Source organism: Pinus tabuliformis, chromosome 8, assembly GCF_031772625.1.
Source record: "Pinus tabuliformis cultivar Carrire ecotype Pingquan chromosome 8, CPIR1, whole genome shotgun sequence".
NCBI classification, from domain to species: domain Eukaryota; kingdom Viridiplantae; phylum Streptophyta; class Pinopsida; order Pinales; family Pinaceae; genus Pinus; species Pinus tabuliformis.
This window is the reverse complement of record NC_142294.1, coordinates 1,535,622,323-1,535,630,030: the sequence shown is the minus strand read 5'-3', so window position 1 is coordinate 1,535,630,030 and position 7,708 is coordinate 1,535,622,323.

The window sequence follows — 7,708 nt, the reverse complement described above, 5'->3', positions numbered from 1 at the left end:
CCTGTCAATCATGATAAGGAAGCTTTTAAATATCCATCATAACGTTTATATGGTGAAAAATTGATTCAAGCATGGCTTATATTTTTGGCGGCTAATCGCATTTGATGATTGGTGACGTGAAAGGGATGGTTTTAATCATAGTCTAAAATATCGTTCAATCACCAAAGGTGGTATAATGCATGCTGATCTTTAATATTCTTAGAAATACGCACCTTGATTTAATGTATCGCAATCGGGATATGGCTCGGGTCACTTTTCTTACGCTATTGGGAAATCACCGATCGCCAATGGCGATACGCCTTATTGCATCGGGGAATTTGAAGGTGTCACAGTTAATGAATTGATTACCACAGTCGATTGCCGATAGTGATACCTTTTATTGCATTGGAGGAATGGGGGGGGTGTCTTATATACGATGTACTTTTCCTTTTCCTGATATCCGATAGCGATTTCCCTTTTCGGATCGGAGTAATTCAATGGGTCCTTATTTATGTTTCTCTTATTATTGCGATATGCGATCTTGCGATCACTTTATCGTAATAATAAAAAGCTTTATGATTTGTTTAAAAGACCTATTTTATCATTGTTTAAAAGGGATATCATGTTTCAGTCGGACCTTTTGATGAGGGTTTTTAATAATAATTTAATACCAATTTATTCACACATCTATGTTTAAAAGGGACCCATTTCATATTATGATTTTAAAAGAAAAATTTTAAGAAATTGGGGTTTGTTATATAGCACAACAATTGGTGACTCACTGGGAGAAATAGTTATCTCTGGGAAAAGTTAAAATAATGAAACTTTTTAATCTGAAAATCTTATCCAAGTGAAAAATTCTAATATAACTAGGCAAGCATAAATTCTGAATGTAATGATAACTATTTTTGTTATCCTCTTCTCATGTTAGAATTAAATACATTCTATGTTTCAAACTAGCCTTGCTTGGTTGCTAATGATAAAACAAAAACTTTTCCAACTTAGCTTTATAATGACTCCTTTGTCATAGGTAGAGCCTCTACTGCCAGAAAACGTCTATCGTGTTGACAAGGATACCTTTTAACCATTTGATCGTTCATTATCCCATCCATTTCAGAGTATAATTAAAAAGAATGAATCCATAAATATGTTTTCATATTTTTGTATCATTTTTTCCTTTATTTATTTATTTTGTAAGATAAAAAGCCATTGTCCTGGTTTGGTAGCCAGCTATTTGACAATGCCATTCACTAGTGATAATTTAACTGAACAAGTTGGCTCGTGATGAGACCCCTTGTCTTATAATTATAAGCCATTACCCTGTTTTGATATGCAGTATTGGTAATGTCAGTTGAACTATTTCCCTATGATCATGGTAAGCAGGCTTGTAATAAGACCTCTTATCTTTTACCTCAAATATATTTTAGAATTACACTCTGAGTAATTATAACCTTTGATAAATGAGATGAACAATTTTCTCCTGAAGAGAAGATGGATCATAGGATAAGAGTTGAAGATGATAAGATTGAATCAGTATCTGTTTTGTATTGATAACTGTTTTCAGGCTGCTTAAAAACATTAAAATGGTTTACAGTACTTCTAATCCTTGAGAAGAGTTCACAAAAATAAAATGGGGTTTCAAAATCTAAATATACCTAATTCCCTAGAAATCTTCGTTTCGTTTAAGGCTTTCATTTTAAAAGCAAATATCGTAACTGTTTCTTTTGAGAAAATTTTTCAATATAGTAAAGACCAATGGAAGGCTAACTTTATTTTTCCAAAATCCTAAAAATCTATGTTATGTACAAAAATTTAGCTGAAAATTGAATATTTACAAAGGGAGAAGGGGTTACCTCCTCAATTGAAGAATTTTTCAAGATAAGGCCGTTAACAGGAAGAGAGTCTCTATTTCCTGATAGATCTTGCAATATGAAAGTAGAAGGGCCTATCTTCTCATTGATTTGAAATGGTCCGAGCCACATTTTCTGGAACATTGTATGTTTTTCTTTATCCTCATAGGCTTTGTCCCATTTCAAAACTACATCACCAACTTGTAATTGTTTTGAACTGGTTGAAGTTGTATCAAAAGATGACTTGATAATTTGCTGATGTTTTTCATGTATAATTCTGGCTTTTTCCCTTTCTTCTTCTAGTTTCAAAATTTGATCGTGTCTTAGTTGAATAGAAGATGAGGGACGTTCTTCAATAAACTGCACTAAAGCTAAGGATGGAAGCACTAAGTTAGCTGGTATGAGAGCTTCCTTTCCATACACTAGATTGAATGGAGAAGTTCCTATAAAGGCTTTTTGAGTTATTCTATCAGCCCATAGTGCAAATATCAAATATTTATGCCAGTTTTTATGATTCTGTTCAATAGTTCACTTAATAATTCTAATAAGGTTTTTATTGGTGGATTCTGCCAAACCATTGCCCTGAGGGTAGTATTTTGCAGAATACCTCAATTTAAATCCCCTTTTGATAGCGAATTTAAACATAGAATTTCCAGAGAAATAAGATGCATTATCGAAAACAAGAGCATTCGGGACACCAAACCTGGTAATAATGAATTGATCTATGAATTCCATAATTTCTTCAGAGTTTGTTGTCTTTAAAGGAATTGCTTCAACCCACTTAGTAAAGTAATTAGTGGCAGTAAGGATATACTTATGTTGTTTGGATGAATGTGGAGTGATTTCTCCAATGATGTCCAATCCCCATTGCTCAAAAGGTTGCTCAACGTTCACTAGTTGCAAAGGGAAAGCTGGCTTTCTTTGTCTTCCACCGGATGTTTGACAATTTTGGCATTTCCTTACATATTCATGAGTATTTATGAAAAAGGTGGGCCAATAGTACCTAGCATGAATGATTTTGTGAGCTGTGGTGTCAGCTCCAAAATGTCGTCCTCCTGGTCCATCATGAAGTTCATGCAAAACTTTTTATGCTTCAGGTTTTTCTAAGCATCTTAATAAAATTGAATCATAATTTCGCCTAAAAAATACATCATCTACAATTGTGAAGTTTTTTGCTTTCAATCTAATGGCATGTTTGTTTCTATAGGAGAGATTGGAAGGAGCATACCCATTTTTAAATAGAAAATCAGATCAGTATATTGTGATTCGGGACCTGTGGTACTTATCTGATTGATTTCTTCAGTATCTTCTGTACTTTCAGGTTTTTGAATGTTGGATGCTCCTGCTAACAACCTGCAGAAACCTTGGCCTTTGACAATCTTTTCTGTCTTTATTTCCAAGTCATATTCTTGTAATGTTGTGACCCAATTCGCTCTCTTTTCTCCTAATTCCCTTTGAACTAGTAATTATCTTACTGTTGAAAAAGGAACTATAACTTTTGTGTGAGCTTTTAAGAGGAAAGGCCTATAGTGTTTTATGGATTTGTACATGGCAAAGGCTTGTTTTTCAACTTCCGAATAATTTAGTTCAACACCTTGAAGATTTGAGTTGTAAAACGAAATTGATGCTTCCAAGTTTTGATGATTAATTTGAGTCAACACTGTTGCATATGACAAAGCGGATGCGAGGGTATATAGTATGAAATGATTAGAAAAATTGGGAGTGCTTAAAGCAGGGGCATTAATTATTGATTGTTTAATGGAATCAAATGCCTCCTTTTCTGCAGATCCCCATTTAAACACCGAATTTTTCTTAATCATCATTTGCAATGGTAAAATAATCTGGGAAAAATCTGGAACAAAACGTTTAACAAAGTTAATTTGACCCAAAAATGACTGCATGGATTTTTTATTATGAGGGAATGGAATTTCAGAAATCTCTTTAATTCTGTCTGGATCAATATAGATACCATCTTTTGAAGCAATGAAGCCTAAAAATTTTCCTTGGTTAACGGCAAAAAATGACTTCTTTGGATTAAGAGAGATACCATACTTTCTACAACATTCAAAGATTTGTTTTAAATCATGTAAGTGATTAGACCTTTTGTTGGAAAATACAGTAATATCATATAAATAGACAACTACTAATTTATTGAGAAATCCTTTGAACGCTATGTCCATGGCTCTCTGAAATGTAGCTCCTGCATTGATGAGTCCAAAAAGCATCTTTTGGTAGGCATAACTTCCCCACTTAGTTCTGAAGGTAGTTTTAAGTCTTTCATCAGGATGAACCGGAATTTGGTTATATCTTGAAAAACAGTCTAAAAATGACATTAGTTCTGAACCAACTACTGAATGTAATTTCTGCTCCATAGTAGGTAAAGGGAAGTTATCCTTTTGGCTTGCCTTATTAAGATTTCTAAAATCAATGCAAATCCTGATATCGCCAATTTTCTTTCTAACAGGCACCATGTTGGAAACCCTGTTTGAATGTCTCACAGGAAAAATTATCTTAGCCTTCAAGAGTTTATTTAATTTAGCCTTTATTTGACTCTCTAGGTTTGGATGAATCTTTCTTAGCTTCTGTTGCATTGGCTTTTGTTCAGAACACATTGGAATAGTATGTTGAATGATTGATGCATCATATGTTTTCAAATCATCATATTTCCAAGCGAAGACATATTTGTTTTTTTTAACAGCCTAATGAATGTTGTTCTTTCTTCTAAACAAAGTCCTAGTCCCAAATTGATGTTTTGAGGGTTTTCCTCAGTGCCTAGGTTTATCAATTCAAATATTAAAGTAGAACTCTGGAGTTTTGAATTGGTCAAGCATTTAAACATGTCTTTAATATCATAAAGATCTTCAAGCTTGACCACTAGTTTCGGTATTGAGTTTTCCTCTTGCTTTTCTTTCATCTAAAGGTCATGATCACTTTCATCAATGATTTGTTCATTGTAGGATTTGTCAGAAGTCAAGAAGTTCAAAATGTCTTCATCATGATTGAACACTCTCCAATTGGTGACATTATTGGGAATTGATGGTCTAAAAATTAACTCTACTAAAAATCTATCCGGCTGTAATCTTCAGATGGTAGGAGTCTAGAAGCAACATTAGCTAGCAGGTCTATTGCTGCATTCTGGGACCTAGGGATGGGAGAAATATTGAATGCTAAAAATTGAGAGATGAGTTTTTGTACGAGAGACTGATAGTGTTTGATATGACCAGAAAGGCAATGAATTGAATTTCTAACCTGTTTAATAACAATTTCTGAATCACCAAACACTTTCAGATATTGAACCTTGAGGCCAATTTCTTTGTAGAGTACTTGAACTAGGGCCTCATATTCAGTTGTGTTGTTTGTGCATTTAAATTCCAACCTGCATGATAACATAGTTTTTCTCCCTGAGGACTAATTAAAATACATCCTGCTCCCAAACCTTCACTAGACTTAGACCCGTCAAAATATAGTGACCAAAATAAATAATTATCAACAATTTTATTTATAGTTTCCTCAGCAACATTAACACATCTTGAGCTATCTGTTTGTGAAAAGTTTTTGATCTGATATGTGAAATTATTAACTGGGAAAGGAGATGGTTGGGCAGTGAAATTGCCAAAGAATGATTCAGATGAATAATTCCCCAAAATATTGTTATTGAATGCTATTGGTTGGTTTTCTTGTTCAAACTCAGTTACTGTATGGGTCATCTGTTTCCCTCGATCAATCTTGATCTGATTTGGTTTTCCTTTATAAGGTAACCACATATGAGACCAATTGGTGGAAATATAACCATGGAGTTTTTCAGACCAATCTCTACTTAAAATCAACCCATAGAATTCAGGTATATTGGCGATTAAAATATCAATTCTTTGAACCACTCTAGGATCAGCTGATAACCTGATAGTTACTGAGTAGATTTCCCCTAAAACCTAGACCTTAGTTCTATCCAACTGTACAATATGAATTGCAGACTTTTGGGGTTCGATGTTCAGTTTTGAACAAACTGAAGCTGGCATTATGTTAGAGGAAGCCCCTGAGTCAATCAAACAGTTGTGTAGATTTCTATTATAGATCTCATAGGTTAAGAGGAAAGGAGGAGTATGAGAATTTGATCTATCCCCAATTAATACCGCATAAGTAGCTTCCACTCTACCAGAAGGTGGTTGGCCTGAATCATTAGCAGCTTTGGACAATACAACATTAGGAAGAGGTGATGAAGGAATGTCCTTTAACTCTTTAAGGAGTAATTCCTGCTGATGTTTGAGTTTTCTAAGTTCAAACATAGTAATATTCGCCTTAGTCTTCTTCATATCTTCGATAATATTTTAGTCCATAGAATCTGATACTACCAATGTCTTGGATGTTGAAGGTAGATTTGAAGATGATGGTTGATTTTGGAATGGTATCGCTGAAGCTTTCTTTGTAGGAATATTTTCTTTGGTAGTAGTGGAACCCGCATTCCTTTTCTTCAAAGTTGTCTAGACAGGTTCAGGAGTACCTTTACTCCTGGTAGTCATAGGGAAATCTTCTTGTTCATTTTCTGTATTGGAGGTGGGTAAAATAAAATCCCACATCCCATGACATTCGACAGTCTCTTCTTCTTCGGGTTCCTCAGATGGCAAGACTGTTTCATCTTCTTCTTCTTCTTTAGGATCTGAATCAGCATTGGATATAACATTTGGTGGTTTTGATTCAGGATTCTTAAAATTTCTAAATGGCCTTTTTGTTGAGGTTTCAGCTACTTGCTTCTTGATTTCGACCATTTTGTTTGACATAGTCTTGAGGAATTTTTGTAAACCTTCCATATCATATGGATCTTTAGGGGTTTTCTTCTTTAAATCATCCTTGAAAGAAACTTTTTTGGATTTTCTATCTTCAAGAGCATCTTTCTTTTCTAAAGGAATAATACGTTTCTCTACAACAACCGCCTCTTTCATGTTTTCATCTAAAGTTGGTTTTGCAACCCTGTCTACGAAAATAGCTATATTTGACGGTAGGGCAGTTATATACCATTCGCCTATGATTTGCTCACTTGGTTTAGAGGCGATTGGAATCTTATTCAAGAGTTTATTAAATCGTGAGTTGAATTCCTTAATAGATTCTTTGGGCTCTATCCTAAGATTGGTGAGATCATTGATTAATGTGGCTAAAGATCTATAATCGCCGTACTTAGTAAGAAACTGTTCTTGGAAATTGTTCCAACTAGTAATGGATCTAGAGGGCAAGGAAAAATACTAAGACCCAGCTGATCCTTACAAAGTATAAGGGAAAATCCTAACAACAACATCTTCCTCTGTCACTCCTTTCAAATTAACTGATAACATGAAGTTATTAATATGTTCTTCAGCTTGTGTTCCAGCATCTAGATTAAACTTGGGTAACCATTTTTCAGGAAAATTAGGCAATGGGTGTAATGGTGCAGGCATGGTGACTGCACCAGGACTATTCCATGGATTCTGAGCCATTGAAAAACCAGTAGTGGATGATATTGCTGATGATATTCTAGATGTTCGGGAAGGAGTTGATATTGAGGATTGAATGGGTTGGGATGTTGAAGTTCCTGATCCCTATTAAACAACAATATGTAATGGAGGAGTGGATGGCTGACTTCCTGCTGGGGAAGATGAGATGGAAGATGATGATGAGAATGTTTCACTGTCAGATCCTTCAGTATTCTCTTTTTTCCCTTTTCCTTTTAGGTAAAGGCAACTCAGTAGGTTCAATACCGAGCTTTCTGCTCTGAAGTCTGGTGAGAGGGTGAGGTAGATTGAATTGCAAAGTCTCACTACCTTGAGATACCTCAGATTTCTGTGGTGATATCGAAAAGGCTGGAAGTTTATGGATGAGAGACTGAACTTCAGGAGACTGAGGACTTAATC